This window comes from Chenopodium quinoa, unplaced genomic scaffold (assembly GCF_001683475.1).
Source record: "Chenopodium quinoa cultivar QQ74 unplaced genomic scaffold, ASM168347v1, whole genome shotgun sequence".
NCBI classification, from domain to species: Eukaryota; Viridiplantae; Streptophyta; class Magnoliopsida; order Caryophyllales; family Amaranthaceae; genus Chenopodium; species Chenopodium quinoa.
This window is the reverse complement of record NW_018745105.1, coordinates 390,551-407,923: the sequence shown is the minus strand read 5'-3', so window position 1 is coordinate 407,923 and position 17,373 is coordinate 390,551.

Below are 17,373 nucleotides of genomic sequence, written 5' to 3'. Positions count from 1 at the left end.
CCCTGACAGTTCCAACTGGGGGACACTTGGCAGGACCTGATTGGCCCACGTGGCGCATTAAATCCTCTAATCTTTTGCCCCTCACAGGTGGCACGTGACTGGTCACGCGTTACCTGTGACAGGTGTCGCACTGTAACAGGCGACGACCTTCTACAGGTGTCAGTCGGCGAAAGGACGAGAGATTTTCCCGCCCAAATTTTGAATTCTGAAAGTGACCCTTCGCCTTCTCACTTCGCCTATATAAGGGAGGATTGTCTTGAATCATTTTCACACTTGAGAACTTTGAGAGAGAACATTCGGACCCCTGAACTTGCTCTGACATTTTGGACCTTTTCTGCCTACCGCCTGTTCTGACAAGCCGACTGCACAGGATTTTCAGCACTTCATCAATCGTCACTCGTTCAGGTAACTGTCGGTTCTCTTACTCTTAATTTTCTTTTTATTTTTTGAAATGGCACCACGGAAGCACACGACACGACCTAGGTTAGTGATCAGCCGGTCACCGGGGACGGCTGAATCTAGGACTAGGAGTGCCGCCTGCCCTTTTCCGGACCCATCTTTTCCCTTTATACAAAGTCCGACTGTCTGTGTCTATGCAGAGCAGGATGGCCAGAACGAAAAAGACTGCTAGGATCTCAAATTCAGACGGCTCCTCCCACAGGGTGCCGCTTAGTGAAACCTCTGACCAGGCGCCAGATGTGGAAGTGAAACAAGGCGGCCTGAAAGCCGGCAATTCTGTGGGAGGAGTCATAGTGACCCCTTCCCATTTAACAGTTAACAATTCTGCTCCTTTTCAAAGAGAGGAGGCGGGCCCCTCCGGGAGAGGGGAGGAGTCGTCCTCTTCGGACTCGTTAGAGGGCGATTCCGAGTCAAGCTCTTCTGGCCATGCTTCTTTGGACACAGAAGAGAAAAACAGCCGCCTGCAAGAGGCGAGACTTTCTCACGCAGTTGAGAAGGGGGACAATTGGGCGGAGCCATCCGCCTCTTACCGAGAGCTAAATACCCCCTATTACTGCACGGTACCTCGGGGCCGGATCACAGCCATGCAAGAGAAAGTGGAGAGCTTTATTGCAAACCACACCATGGGCCCCGACTTTCTAGTGTTTGTGCCGGATCCAGAAGACACAGTCGTCTGGCCGGCTGGTACCAGTCATGATAGCGCCTGCTTTGGCTGCTACGAGGCGGCCATCAAGGCAGGGCTGCGCTTCCCATTACATCCGGCTGTTCAGCGGATCTTGGATGGGTATGAGTTGGGGTTATGGCAGTTAGCCCCAAACTCCTGGGTCAACGTACTCGGCTATGTGGCCGGGTGCGAACTGCACGGGGTGGAGCCGAGCTTCGAGGCTTTCGCCCATATGAACTATCTCAGCCAGACCCCTAAGACAGGCGGTACCGGCTGGTATCAATTGACAAGCCACAGGGGCTACCTCATGACGAGAGGTAAAGCAAACAAGTGGAAGGACTGGCGGAGCACCTTCCTCATCATTGAGAGTTCAGACACTGAGCTGAACAAGCGCTTCAATAGGTGGAACAGGAATCCGCCCCTTCTTGCAGGCGGCCGTAGCATGCCGCTGGTTCCCCCCAAGGCTAAGAAAGAGATCCTTGATAAAGGACTCTTTAAAGTAGAGTCGAGGGTCGACTCTAATTCAGGGGTACGAGAGCAAGTGCCCCTGCACTGCGTCCCGAGCTTCAAATGGCTCTACGACGAGTACTTTTTGGCCGCCTGTGGCCTCAGCAGTCGGTGCTCAAGAGGTAGTCGGCCTGTCGAATACTCTGTTGTTCCATACATTTCTTGTTATGACTTTTATTAACTTTGCTGTTTGTTTTTGCAGCTGACGCCATGAGCAAAATCACCACCTCCAAGACTGCGGCGGCCATGTTGCGGGCCTCCATCATGCAACAAGCTTCAACCGACTCCCCCAAGAAGGGGGCACCCTTGGTGAGCTCCGAACCTTTCACCCTCTTTTTGGAGTTGTGTTTATGCATATACTGACTTTTTTCTTCTTTTTTAGACGGGTGCTCCAAGAGCTTCATCTTCCCAACAGCCGGACCCCAAGGCCCGGAGGACGACTGTTGCGAGCTCTCCTGGTTCTGCCAGGAAACAGGTGGCGGCTGAGAAACAGCCGGCCACTTCTTCTAAAACTCCAACTGGGCCGCCTAGAAGTATGAAGTTGTCCTTGTAAATTTTAGACTTGCTCCCTTTTTTACTAGGTCTAATCCGTTTGTTTATGCTTGATGCAGCCGGCCCTCAGGAGCCTGACTTGGTAGAGATGGCCAAGTCTATGATCAGGGCAGTTCCTCCAGCTGAAAGGGAGGCGGTCAGGGGTGTCGGCACCCTTGACCTAGACGGGATTGCAGGGGTCCTTGCTGAGGTATACTTAGCATATTTTTGAGTATTTGAATTTTTGGACGCCTGTTTTCTTTTTGTTTGGAAACTGACGCCTGTTCCTTTGTACTTAGGCCCTGCTCCGAGTGAACGGCCTTCGCAAGCCGCTTGACCAGAAGAACAAAGAGGTAAAGGCAGAAAAAGCTATGGCCGCCTCCAAGTGTGATAAGGCAATGTTTCAAATTGCCCAAAATGAAGTTCTAACCATTGATATTCTTTATTATCAGGCGCAGGCTACCGCCGCTGTTCGGGCTCAGTTAGAGGCGGCCCAGAAGAGGAATGGCGAGCTGGAGGCGACCATCACCAATCTCAAGGCCGAGCTAAAACCTCTTCGCCTAAAGATGTACTCATATGAAGCCTTGGAGAAATCCTTGGAGAAGAGTCTTACCCAGGAGCTCTCGGAAAAGGCCGAGCAAGAGAAGAAAGAGCTGGTCCGGGAGATGATGGAAGACTCCGCTCAAATCCAGCGCATGACTTGGGGCCGCCTCTTCCCTAATACCGACTTTGCCTCATGGGAAAAAACGTACCGCCAGTGTTCTGATACATATAATCAAGAGATCCTGGCGGCTGCTGAGGAAGAGGCGTTGGAGGAAGCGTTGGAGGAGGAGGAGCCGGTAGTGGCGCTTGTGCCGCTTGGGGGTAAGGCATCAAAAAAGGATGCCGCTGAAGCCGAGTCCAGCAAGAAGAGTGCTGACCAGGCGGCAGCTGCTAATATTGAAGATCTGCCCCCTTCTTAAGCTTTATGTATTCTTTCCACGGCCTGCGTGCCGTTTGTTTTGTATTTACCCGGCCAGGGGGCCGGGGCTTTGAATATTTTGCCGGTCTTTAATGACCGACTTCTTTTTAATGAATTTTTGTTTTGCCTCAAATTTGTCTAAGTATTCCATATTCTAATATCCAATTGTTCACTAGACCGACTGTTTTACATGGCCGATAGTTGCAGACAGGTACGGATAGTTAGTCACGCCGCCTATGCCCCTGGACGACTGGTTGTCTGTTTCCAGGATAGACGATCAGTCGGCCATTTATCCAATCGGTATTCGAACTATTTTAAGGTCTGGATCCTTTTTAGGCAGGCGGTCCTGTCATTTGTAAATTTAACCAAGTAGGAAAGTGGTCTGACCAAGTAAACATTAGTGTTACCTAGTCGCTAAGGAACTGAGTAGTAGAGATAACAAGCGGCGGGTACCGGTTGTTTCCCTTTATTCGCCAATGTATGTTGGCTTTTAACTCATAATTTGTTAACCTAGCAGGAGTAGTGGTTGAGAGCCCCTGTTTGCTAAAAACAGGCGGACGACTCATACCTTTTAGGCTCCATACTAAGTTTGAGGGAGTGACTATAAGTTAACATAGGAGTTACTTAGTCTCCGTCACACTCTAGATTGAGTAGTAGAGGTACCAGGCGGCGGAGGCCGGCTAGACCCCTTGATTCACCAATATTTGTTGGCTATTAACTCAAGAGGTACCCCCTGCATTTATCCCAAGTAATACAGGCGGTCAACTGACTCAGATGTCAACTGCTACCACTGGTTTGGTTAGTGATAGAGTTATCCTTGTCTCAAAAACAGCTACGTGGTTGCCCTTGGGGACAGTCGTATAGGTGCCGTGTAATTAGTTTATAGAACAATGTTCCACCCAAAAGGGAGCTGCTCTCTGCGACGAATTTCATCCGGAGGGATGCCGCCGGACGCCTGCTATGATGTTGGGACAGGTCGTATTAGTTTTGTAGATTTGATCAGTTGGCTTGGCGCCTCGTCTGATCATTCGGCCTGTGGCCTTGGTAAGTTCTTGGTGAACGTAGGTGCTAAGTAAAAGGAGGGTAGCCGCCTGTTAGGCACAGGGTCGACCAGGCCCTAATCTTTTTAGCTAAGTATTAGGGGGGTGGCTATGTGTTTGGAACCAGTCGGCCATCTTCTTATGGAGATTAGCCGACTATATGTCCAGACGACATGCCCCTATTGTGAGTAATATACTCAATGGAGAGTAGCCGACTGTAAAGGTACATACGGCATGCCCCTCTGAAGATAGAGTGAAACTCAATGGAGAGTAGCCGACTGTAAAGGTACAGACGGCATGCCCCTCTGAAGAGAGTAAAAATACTCAATGGAGAGTAGCCGACTGTAAAGGTACAGACGGCATGCCCCTCTGAAAATAGAGTAAAATACTCAATGGAGAGTAGCCGACTGTTTGTTAGTAGGCGTGCCCCTCTTAGTACAAAATTGAATAGTGAGTATGCAAACTTTTATTAAGTAGCTCTTGACTATTTACATCATTCAAAAGAAATATTTCTTAAGATTATCTACATTCCAAGTTCGAGGCAACGGTTGTCCGTCTGGTGTTTCCAGACGGTAGGTACCGTCCCTGACTTCCTCACAGATTCGGTAGGGTCCTTCCCAGTTGGGAGTTAGTTTGCCAGACTCATTAGCCCTACCAACTGCTTCCATTTTTCTAAGTACAAAGTCCCCTACTTTGAGTGGACGCCTGTGTACTTTTTTGTTGTATGATCTAGTCATTCTCAGGCGATAGATTTCATGGCGCAAGACAGCATTGCCCCTTTTTTCAGGAAGTGAGTCTAATGCCAGGCGCATGGCTTCCCAGTTTGCCTCTTCGTCATATAGCATTACTCGAAGAGTCGCCTCGTAGTGTTCTATTGGAAGAACAGCTTCCGCACCGTAAGTTAGGAGGAATGGAGTTTCTCCAGTCGCCCCTTTTTCAGTCGTCCTAATGGCCCAGAGAACATGTGGTAGTTCATCCGCCCATAGGCCGCCTGCTCGTTCAATCTTTTTCTTGAGACCGTCCGAGATGATTTTATTAAAGGCTTCTACCTGGCCGTTTGCTTGTGGACGGCCGACAGATGCAAAGTAGTTTGCAATTCCTTGGTCACCCAACCAGCTTTTGAGAACAGGCGTCTCAAATTGGGGACCATTATCAAAAACCATAGACATGGGAACCCCGAACCGAGTGATGACATTTTTCCAGATGAATGAAATTACATCTTTCGTCTTGATTCCCTTTACAGCCTCCGCCTCTACCCACTTAGTGAAGTAGTCAACGACAACAAGTATGTACCTCCTTCCGCCTGTAGCAGGCGTATATGGACCCAGAATGTCCATGCCCCACTTAGCAAACGGTAGTGGGCTATGAATGGTAGTGAGGTCAGTAGCCGGACGGTGAATTAGTTTGCCAAACCTTTGGCACTTGTCACATTTTTTCACCATCTCCATTGCATCTGCTTCCAAAGTAGGCCAAAAGTAGCCCTGCTGCCTTGCCCTTTGAGCAAGCGTCCTACCGCCTATATGAGAAGCACAGTAACCAGAGTGAAGATCGTCTAGTATCTCTCGTCCCTTTTCTGGAGTAACACACTTTAAGAAGGGTTGAAGGTACCCCCTTTTGTGAAGTTCTCCCTTTATCATTTCAAAACAAGTGGCTCGTTTTTTCAGTGCTGTCGCCTGTTGAGGATCATCCGGCAGTGTACCGTTTGTCAGATATGCCCTGATTGAATCCATCCAGGTTGAGCTTCTGTCTAGGATTCCAATAGGGTTTTCCTCGATGCTTCTCTTCTCCATTACTTCCCAAAAAACAGTTCGAGGAGTATCAGAGGAGGCGGATGATGCTAATTTTGACAGTGCATCCGCCTGGTTGTTTTCTGATCTCGGCACTTGGATCAGATGGAAATCCTCAAGGGAGTCGACTGCTTGTCGGACCGCCTGTAAATACTTGATCATGGCCGGATGGGTTGCTTCGTATTCGCCATTGTACTGACTCACTATCAATTGTGAATCGGAACAGGCGTCTATTTTTCTTGCCCCTGCCGCCTTGCACATGCGGATCCCGGCTATTAAAGCTTCATATTCTGCCTCATTGTTTGAAGCCTAAAAACTGAAGCGTAGAGCATACTCGTACCTGTCGCCCTCTGGCGACTGACATATGACGCCTGCTCCACAACCATTTGAAGTAGAGCTTCCGTCCACATATACCTTCCATACTTGGTCTGGAACTTGAGAGTCAGGAGGACGAGTCATCTCTACAATAAAGTCAGCAAAGGCTTGCCCCTTCACTGCTTTTCTAGGCTCGAAAGTAACTTCTAGGCTCTGTATTTCTATGGCCCATTTGATCATTCGGCCTGACGACTCCATGATGGTAAGTGGCCGCTTGATAGGTTGGTCTGTATACACGACGACTGCATGTGCCAAAAAGTAGGGCTTCAATTTTTTAACAGCCATGAAGAGTGCAAGACCAAATTTCTCCACTACGGGATACCTCAACTTGGCATTTTTCAGTACGTGACTGACAAAGTAGACCGGGAGCTGACAGCCGTCTCTTTCAGCAAGGAGAACAACGCTTAACGTATGATCAGAGACGGCCAGGTACATGTAGAGTACTTCTTTGGGCAAAGGGTTGACCAGCCTCGGCAAGGAATGCAAGTGAACTTTCAATTTCTGGAAGGCGGCCTCAGCATCCGGCCCCCATTCAAACCTTGCCTTTTTCTTAATTTCCTGGAAAAAGTATAGGCATTTGTCGCCTGATCGGCTTAGAAATCTTCCCAAGGCCGCCAGACAACCTGTTAACTTCTGAACCTCTCGGATGGTACGAGGCGACTGCATGTCGATGACCGCCTGCACCTTCTCAGGGTTCGCCTCTATTCCTCTCTGATTGATAAGGAATCCGAGAAATTTCCCAGACTCAACCCCAAATACACATTTCTTGGGATTGAGCATGACATGGTGCCGCCTGAGTGTGGCGAAAGTTTCTCGGAGGTCCGACAGATGATCTTTCTGAAGTTTAGTCTTGACAATCATATCATCAATGTATGCCTCGACGTTTCTCCCAATCTGATCAAAGAACACAGTGTTCATCATTCGCTGGAAGGTAGCCGGGGCATTCTTAAGACCAAACGGCATGACCGTGTAACAGTATAACCCCCTATCAGTGACGAAGGTCGTCTTCTCCTGATCTTTCTTCCATAAAGGAATTTGATGGAAACCAGAATAAGCATCCATAAAGCTCATCAAAGCATGGCCGACTGTTGAGTCGACCCAGGTTATCAATTTTAGGCAGAGGGTAACTGTCTTTGGGGCACGCCTTGTTTAAGTCTGTGTAGTCTACACACATTCGCCAGGTGCCATTCGGCTTTTTAACAAGCACCACATTTGCAACCCAGTCTGGGAAGTAACATTGCCGAATGAACCCTGCATCAAGTAATTTTTTAACTTCGGCGGCTGCCGCCTGACTTCTTTCTTCGCCATGGTTCCGCTTCTTTTGCCGTACCGGCTTCTTTTTCGGATCCACGGCCAGTTTATGTACCGCCAGATCAGGACTAATGCCTGGCATTTCATGGACTTCGAATGCAAAGATGTCCTTGTATTCTTTCAATAGTTTTTGAAAGTCGTCACCAAGGTCTCTCAGAGCAGTCGTCCTAACTTTGACTGTTCGGTCAGGACGTGAGTCGTCTAAGATCAGGTCCGCATGCTCACCAGCCAGATGAGGGCGGAACTCATCCGACCGCTCCTCTGCCAATGATTGCTATTTTCTTTCTTTTCTTGCGGCCCCTGTCTGGGATGCCTTTCTCTTCTTGCCGCCTGCTTCTTGAACAGGCGCACTCTCCTTGACATTGTCAAGGTCTGTTTTTTCACCGCTTGACCCAGTGGCCATAACAGTGGGCTTGACATCCGAGAGATAGCACTCTCGGGCCATCCTCTGATCTCCCCTTAGGGAGCCGACTGTTCCATTATCCCTCTCAAACTTGAGCAACATAAGAGATGGGATTATAACAGCCTTGGAATTATTCAGGGTTGGTCGACCCAGAATCATGTTGTAGGCCGAGAGTTCTTCTACTACCAGGAACCGGACTACCATGTGTCGTCCTTCCCCTTTTTCGCCCAGGCGGATGGGTTAATCCACTCGTCCCAATGGGTGGACGACTCCTCCTCCAAACCCTACTAAAGGGTGGGAGGCCGGATGTATGCAATCAGTCTGATATTTTAGTTTCGACAGACATTTGCTACTGATGAGATCTGAGGAGCTTCCGGTATTTATGAGGATTCGGCCAACTCTCTGGTTGGCCACTTTACATTCAATAATGATAGGGTCGTCATGCGGCCCTCTTACCCCTCCTAGATCTTCTTCAATGATGACAATCTCAGGAAATGAATATTTGGACGGCCATTCTTGGTGAACGGAATTTACATCTAACCGCCTGATATTGTCTTTTTTGCCCCTAATAGTGGGGCCGCCTCCTGAGAAGCCGCCTGCAATGGTGTAGACGACTGCATCATCTGTATCGGAGCTGTCGGCCTGTTGATTCTTTTTGGCCGACTGCTTTTTTGAGGAAGTGTTCCCCGTAGATTTCTTGACATAAGTGTCAAGATCACCTTGCTCAGCCAGGCGGTCCAGATACCGCATGAGACTGATGCAGTCATTGGTGTGATGACCAACATCATCATGATAAGCACAGAATTTATCTTGGTTCCGGTTGTTTGCAGAACCCTTCATGGGGACCGGCTTCTCAATTGAGATCCGTCCCTTGATTTCTTTTAGGATAAACTGGTTATCTTTGTTAAACGCATACTTTGGGGAGTATGGTTTGAATTCTTTTTTCTTTTTCTGGGCCGGCTGTTTAGAGGAATCAGCCGCCCAGACCTCTTTTCTCTTCTCATCTTTGTTTGACGACTGTTTCTGTCGTCCTTCTCTTTTGTCGAACCTTTTCCCGTCCGACTGTTTTACCGTACAAAGATGAGTCGCCTGTATATAGGCTTCTGCTTCAATCAAGGCCTCTTGAAGAGTCGCCACCCTCTTTCGAACCAAATCAAATTTGAAAGTAGACCCGTCTTTGAGACATCTGAAAAAGTCAGTATAGGCTACCTCATCCGGTAACCCTTGAATCTGTATTCTCATCAGGTTAAACCGCCTGATGTAAGAACGAAGCCCCTCCTTCTCGCCCTGCTGAATTGTTCCTAAATCAAGGGTCGTTTTCTTCGCAGGGATGTTCATGGCGAAGTTGGAGGTGAATAAGTAAGCAAGCGTCCTGAAGCTATTTACACAACCAGTCGGCAGGTTGCCGAACCATTGTTGTGCGATTCCTTTGAGAGTCGCTGGGAAACACTTGCACCAAGTGGGATCATCCAACCCTTGAAGGTACATCAGGTTGGTGAATGCCATCAGATGGTCTTCTAGGTTAGTAGTGCCGTCATAGGCGCCTACTAGTACATTTTTCACTTGGCCGGCTGAGCGGCTTCAGTAATTTCCTTGGAGAAGGCCGACGGCTGTTCACCAAGTCTAAGCAACCGTAGCTGCCAGTCCATAGGTTGGACGTTTTTTGCTGCAGGTCCACCAAACGGAGGTGGCTGCAAAAAATACTGTTGTTGCGGTACAAATGGTAAGTTTGGTACCGCCTGGTCGCTATGAAAGCCGGACTAACGGGAGGTGCCGCCTGACTGACTCTCATGATACGACTGAGTATGCCTCATCGAGGCATTTCGCAGACTGTCTTGAAAGTTTGAAGTAGAGGCCGACTCTGACAATCGGTCACTCTTCTTCTGCTCTAGCAGTAGCCGAGCGTCCGTGAATGTTTGCTTCGACCCGTTCGCCTGAATATGACGAACAGGTTTCCTATTTCCTGTAGGAAAACGGAATTTAGTGAAATCAAGGGCAGGTGGCTCCCGCTTCCTAGATTTAGGATAAGGAGTCGCCTCTCGCCCTTGAACTGGCTTCCTCTTCAGTGAAGTGGAGGGTTTCTTAGCCGAATGCTCCTTGACTGGAGCAGGCGACTTCTTGTTGATCAACTCTTGAATCTCTCCCTTGAAGTCCCTCATGAAGGTCATGAGTTCGTTCCTTGTGATGGGAGCAGACCCATCAGTCGGCTGTTGCCGAACAGGCGGTGCGCCTGCTGGCTCACTTCCAGTTTGAAGATGTTCCCGTTCCCTCCTTTCGGTATGACGGGTACGTCGGGCCCTTAAGGTCCCGTCTGAAGCTGTGTGAGCTTCAACTTCAAATTCACTCTCGGTATCATGGTCCGACTGAACTTGAGGGTCGTCTAGGGGACGCCTCTCTTCAGGAGTCGGTACAGACTTGGATGCCATCTCAGAAGTACTCTCCCCACAGACGGCGCCAAATGTTCCGGGGTTTTCTGATGTCCTGCGGGAGAGTTACAATTCCGAGACTGGAACCGGACGCCTGTACCTGCAAAATAGCGGAGACTCCTGGTGGTGGGAGCTCCGCCTCCAACGGTCAAGTTAGTACTTGATTAAGGAGTAATTAATGCGGAAATTAAAGTGATTGGGTCTCTCTAGGTGAGAGTGTTGAATGTAGGTAATCTGCTTTGTTAGCGAGATCAGCCGGTTATTACTGTGTGTAATTAATGTGTTTTTTCGTAATCCCCCTTAATGAGGATTAAGGGAGGTATTTATAACCTTGGGAAATGTGCCCATCCTAGGTTTAGGTTAACCTAGGGCTGATTGGGCTTCCCTCGGAAGTTGGGCCTGGGTGGCCGGTTTCTCCATTAGGCATGGAGTATGCCACATGTCATGACATAATAGGTCCAAGGTGGACAAATAAGCGCGTGCCACGTGGCAAGCCCTGACAGTTCCAACTGGGGGACACTTGGCAGGACCTGATTGGCCCACGTGGCGCATTCCGATTGGTGGGAGCAAAATCCCCTAATCAAGCCATATTCGTTAATTAAAGTTAAGTGGCGTTAATAATTTGACATGAGTCTTGTTCTAATTGGTCTAACACTTTAAAAAAAATATTTAAATAAAAAAAAAATAATAAAAACTTAATTAAGAATGATTAGAAAAAAAACAAACCACCCCTCGCACCGGCAACCAACTGCCCACCCTCGCCCAGACAATTCCTCCAGTCGACGAGCCCTCGCCCTTTCCCCTTCGCCCTACTTCCTTCCTAATACTCCACGAACACAACCACGTGACACAACCCGGCTAGGAAATCGACCACCAACCACCACGAAACGCCAACAATCCCTTTCCCCCAACTGGAAACGACCCTCCCTCGTTGTTTCGTGGTGTGGGAAAGTGAGTTGGGGGTTTTTTCGTGGTGGTTTTAACGGAGGAATGAGGGTGGTCGGTTGGTCGGGGTTTCGAAAAAGAAGGTGGATGCAGCGGGGATCAGGGGAAAGAGAGGGGGTCGGGGTGGATGAGATGGGGAGATACAGTACCGGTGGCCAGTGTAGGTGGTTAAGGTGGAGTACCGGCTGGTTTTCCGGCGAGTTTAGGGGAGGGGTTAGGGTTTTGCAATGGGGGGAATTTAATTGTTTTTTTTTTTTTTTTTTTTTTAATGTTTTTAAAAAGTAACTAGCAACGACAATTAATGAATCATAACGTCCGTTAATTAATGTTAAGGTTATTGCTAATTTGAAAAAGTGAGGTTGAGGGCACAACTTAGACGTTTGAAAAACATAGGCACAACTTAGAAACCGAAAAAGTTTAGGGGCATAGCTTAGAAAAACCCTAATAATAATAAAAGCAATATAAATAAAAGGCTATATTTGCCTTGTACTCCCTCCGTTCCCATATGTTTTTTAAGTTTTCATTTAAGGTTTTTCTTTTTATTTACTCGTAATATCTTTCCCTTTTTAGTCATAAATTTTGGACAAATTTACCCTTATTTTAAAATTTTAATACTCAAAAGTCCATACTTTTCCATATGCTATTGTACTTTTTGTAATATTTTAACGGTTTTTCAATACTTATGGTTACTTTCTCTCTCCTCTCTCCTCTCTCCACTACTTTCTTCACCCCACATGCACAACATTGTTTTTTTTTTCAATAAAATTGTACTTTCAATCATTGAAATATTCCAACCTCCACTTTACACAATTTCTTAATAACAGCGTATAATTGCAAACATAAAAAATTTAAGGGAACGGAAAAATTTTAAAAAAAAAGAAAAAACAGCCCCCTTAGAGCATCCTTATTCATGAACAAAAAAAAAATAATTGTTCATGTTACTATTCATTAAAAAAATACTTTCTCTCTCATACACATAAATCAAACATATAATTTCCAAAATCCTCCTCTTAACCATGAATAAAAAAAAGTATTCATATTGCTATTCACCTACCACACCTCAATTTATCTATTATTAAAAATTAAAATACATACATAAATAATAATATTATAATCTCATGGATGGGCAAACAATTTCCATGAATGGTTTGGAAAACCAAACCATTCATACTTGTTCATCCCACTATTCACCATCACCTAATTTTTTTTACATTATTTTATTCAAATAGTAACCAAACAATTTTATTTATTCATGGTTAAGGTTGCTCTTATTACTACCTACGAAGTACTGATGAGTATGTAATGTGTGAAAATCTCTTAAATGCATTTCATCGATTTATATATATATATATATATATATATATATATATATATATATATATATATATATATATATATATATATATATATATAAAGGGGAGTTTTTTTTCCGAGTTTTTGAAGAGTCACGTAGGATTTAATTTTCTCAGCGCGCTATGTAAGATTAAAATTTTTTGTTGTAGCCAATTAAATAAGAGATTATTAATATCTTTTAAAATTAAATAATTCAAATGTCATGTAAGCAAAGTTTAAATCAATTAAAATTATATATTATCTTTTAATATTAGGAATTTTATCTAAATATATAACAAATTTTAGCACATAAATACAAAAAAAAAAAATATAAAAAAATCAAACAAATCACAAAAAGTTTTGTATACATTCGGTTTACACTAATATTAGTGTACATCGAGCAGTATAAGGGTAACTTTTAGCTAATTTTAGGGAAACCTTTTGTCTTTTTATTGGTAACTTTAAACATAATACAATTTTTCTATAAATCAACAACAAGAAAAGTTTTATAAAGGTAATTTAATTACATTCAATCACTGATAATTGATTTTTAGTCATTTAAAATTCGATTCTTTACTAATAAAGCGTAGATAATTTTTATTTGAATTGGGTTACTTTAACTCATATTGGGGTAACTTTTATTCATTTCAGGGGTAACTTTCAATCACTTTAGGTTATCTTTATAATGGATGTACAATAATTATTGTACACCCGATTTTTTAAAAAGTTTGTGAAGACTTTATTCATCTACTTTAATAAGATAGTCACGAGTATGACATACTCGGTATTTCTTAGCTTGTAACCTACTCCGTAGTTACTAATTTTTGTAGATTTTTATTTTTATTTTTATTTATTTATTTATTTATTGATTTGGGTAGATAAATATAGGAAATGAAGTAGAGAGAAAAGGCTGGTTATGTATCAGCTATAGTGGAAATGGGGAGATAAACAAAAATGAACATTTAGAAAAAAAAACTTAAGAAACGTAGAGAGAATCTTACAAATTAGAAGCACAAAATCTTAATAAAGTAAAAATTCAATGTTTGATTACCTAAATCTAACTTGTAATTACAAACCTTAAATTGGTGTTATTGCAACATTATGTTCCTTGAATGAAATGATTTTTGTTTGAGTAAACTTTGGTTTAGTTGAATGATACATGCATTTGACCTCAAATTAGCAGATGGGGCCACGTTATTATGGTATTGTTATCACTTGTTAATGGGATAAACATGCTTTTTCATTGGATTGATCATGTTCATGTCTAATTAGTACATAATTTCTGTTGCAATTAGGTGGCATCTCTTTTCGAGCCATGAATGAAGAAGACAAAAAGTTAGTCAATGTGTCATGAGTTTTCTCACATAGAGGTAGCTTAATAATGACATGGATTAAATTGTCTTATGAATCTTAAGACTTGCTTATATGATCTCCCATTCTTTTTTGTTTATGGAAACAGAATACTCCTCGGGGTATTGGGGCAATAATATCAAGATGTTCTAGAGACTAAGTCCAATGCATGTCCAACTGTCCTTCGGCTCGGCCTAGCAAGAGTATGTCCGGGGGCTCTGCCTTGATATCTGAGAGTTCGGCCTGCAAAAAAGAGAAAGCACTAGTAGAAAAATACAAATAGGCAGCCCCCTAATGCCACTGGTTCAAGCCAAACCGATGGCAAAAACCGGCCTAAAAATGGGCGGATTTTTTTAACAAAGAGAAAAGGCACCGGTTCAGCTCAAACCGGTGCCAAAAATAAAAAGGGCACCGGTTTGAACTGGTGCCACTAAACCAGTGCTTTTAAAAAAAAAAAAAGCCCGCCCTTAATTTCTTTCTTCTTCCTTCTCTCTTTCATTTTCACTGTTTCATTCGAGAGGGCCCAAACCCTTACTGCACTCTCTTTCTCCATTTTCCCACCACCATTAAAGCCGCCACCGTCGCCGGCCACCAGCCCCGCCCTTCTCTTTCTCCCCTGACCGAGTTTTCCTCCCCTAGTCATTCTCTTTCTCTGTTCAATTTCAAGTGGGTTGTAAAGGTCTTGAAGCTAAGCCGTGCCACCACCTTAAGCTCGCCGCGCCACCGTGCTTCTGCTACCCTAAGGTTGCCGCGCCACCTGCTGCTGCTGCCCTCCTCCACCACCGAGCTAATTTCCTCACTAATTTCAAGGTTTTTCCTTTTTTTTATTTCACAATTATTTTCTAATTATGTACTTATATTAATGTGTTTTGCATGTTGAATCATTGTTTGCAAATTAAAATTTAGGTTTGAATATAATTATACTCCAATTTTTCTCAATTTTAGGTTGTTTTATTGGGAATTTGTGAAAATATTAGTGATTTTTCTCAATTAGTTGGATTTTATTATGTTTCAATGGTTAATTTAATTTGTTTTGGTGGATAATTTTGAATTAATTATAGAATATATATTAATCTTGGTACTTAAATAGGTGAAATTTGGTATGTTACTTTTAATGGTTAATTTGAAGTTGTTTTGATGGATTATTTTGAACAAGTTAGAGATTAGAAACTTTGTTATTAAATTAGTTGAATTTTTGAATGTTTAAATGGTTAATATTAAGTTGTTTTGATGGGTATATTTGAATAAATTAGAGATTAGTAACCTTGTTACTAAAGTAGATGAATTTTGGAATGGGTGAATCGTTACTTTTAAGTTGTTTTGATGGGTAATTTTGAAAAAAATTAGAGAATAGTAACCTTGTTAGTTTAGCAATTTTGAATAAATTAGATGAATTAAAGTAGTGACTACATAGTTTAGCAATTGTTAGTTTGATGAATGATGTGTTTTAGCTTATAAATAAATTAGTGAATTGACATGTTATGAGAAAGAAATAGTACATACATAATATTTAACCTAATTTTTGTTTATTGTTTTTTTTAATAGATTTGTGAATTGAAGCACGAGTTTAGCTTGAGGACTACATAATGAGCTCAAGTGGGTAGTTGCTATATTGGTATGACTTATAAACTTTACTAAGCTATATTTCTTTCTATTTATCCATTTAATAAAAGTTTATTCATGAAATTGCAACTTGTGTATTGTTTAATTGCAAATAAATACAACAATATATAGAATACTTGCATCATCATATGCCTAGATACCCGTTCAAGGCTTTCTCTTTAGGAGAAAGTCTTGAATAGTCCCCGATTGAGACTGTTCTTGAATGTGTACTCTCACTTAGGTGGTGAATGTATGTTTTCTTTTCGATTTTAAGGAACATCTTGGCTTACCATTTCCTCACTATGTTCTCTGGGTACATATGTGGGTAATTAATTATCTACATCGTGTACTTGGAGAACTAGGGGGAAATGCTGCCGGATTTTCCTTAAAATTGGAAAGTTGGCACACATTCACTAGTGAGAGTAGACATTCAAGGATGGGTTAGGTTGGAGTGATAAGAACCCTTTGGAAACATGCATTTTTTCACTATATGAATGGTATATTCACGTTTTGTACTTGAATTTGATTTACATAAAATATGTAGCAATTACACATTATTCAATATATGTTGCTATATATGTTTAGAGACAATTTACTAAATGGAGAAGGATCGTGGTTGGATGTATGGTAGACGCGATACATTGGATTTTTGGAATGGGGTTCAAGAGTTTTGCGAGAGGGCTTTATCTTATCAACGCAAACTGGGTGGCAAAGGCCTTTATTGTCCTTGTGTTGATTGTAATAATGTGAATGTGGTCGATAGTGTTGAAATCATTAGAGATCATGTATTATGTCGTGGGTTTAGGCATTTATACCATGTGTGGATTTGGCACGGAGAAAGTGGAGAGTACAGTGGGGATCTTGATCGGAATGATGTGTGTGTTAGAAGCAATGAGATTCGTGTGGACGAGGAATACGAGAATGATGACTATATTATTGATAATGGTGAGGATGGAGTCGATGATGATCAGGCGGATGTGGTCGAGGATGAACAAGTGGATGAGATGTTGCATGGTGTTGAAGGTGGAGTGTTTGAGTTATTATCGAAGGCTTCCAAAAAGCCTTTGTATCTAGGTGCAAAAAATACTCCAAACTATTGGTCGTGCTAACACTTTTAAACATTAAGTCGAAGCATGGGTGGACGGACATTAGTTTTACTTCTTTGTTGACCGTATTAAGTGATATGTTGCCTGATGGGAATGAAATTCCTAAGTCTTACTATTACGCAAAGAAGCTCATGTGTCCCTTTGGTTTGGAGTATAAGAAGATACATGCATGTCCTAATGACTGTATTCTGTATTGAAATGAGTATGAACAATTGCAGGAGTGTCCACGATGCAAGCGGTCGCGCTACAAGCGCATGAGTTACAATCCTGGTACGGAGGGACCTCTTGCTAAGGTGTTGTGGTATCTTCCCATTATTCCAAGGTTTAAGCGTCTGTTCTCAATACCAAAAGATGCTAAAAACTTGAGGTGGAATGCAGAGGGAAGAAAGAAAAACATAATGCTGAAGCATCCAGCTGACTCTCCACAGTGGGAGAACATTGATATGAAGTTTGAGAAATTTGGTGATGAAGTCAGAAATTTAAGGCTTGGGTTGTGCACGGACGGGATGAATCCATTTGGCACTCTTAGTACCCAACACAACACATGGCCGGTACTTTTAGTGATTTATAATTT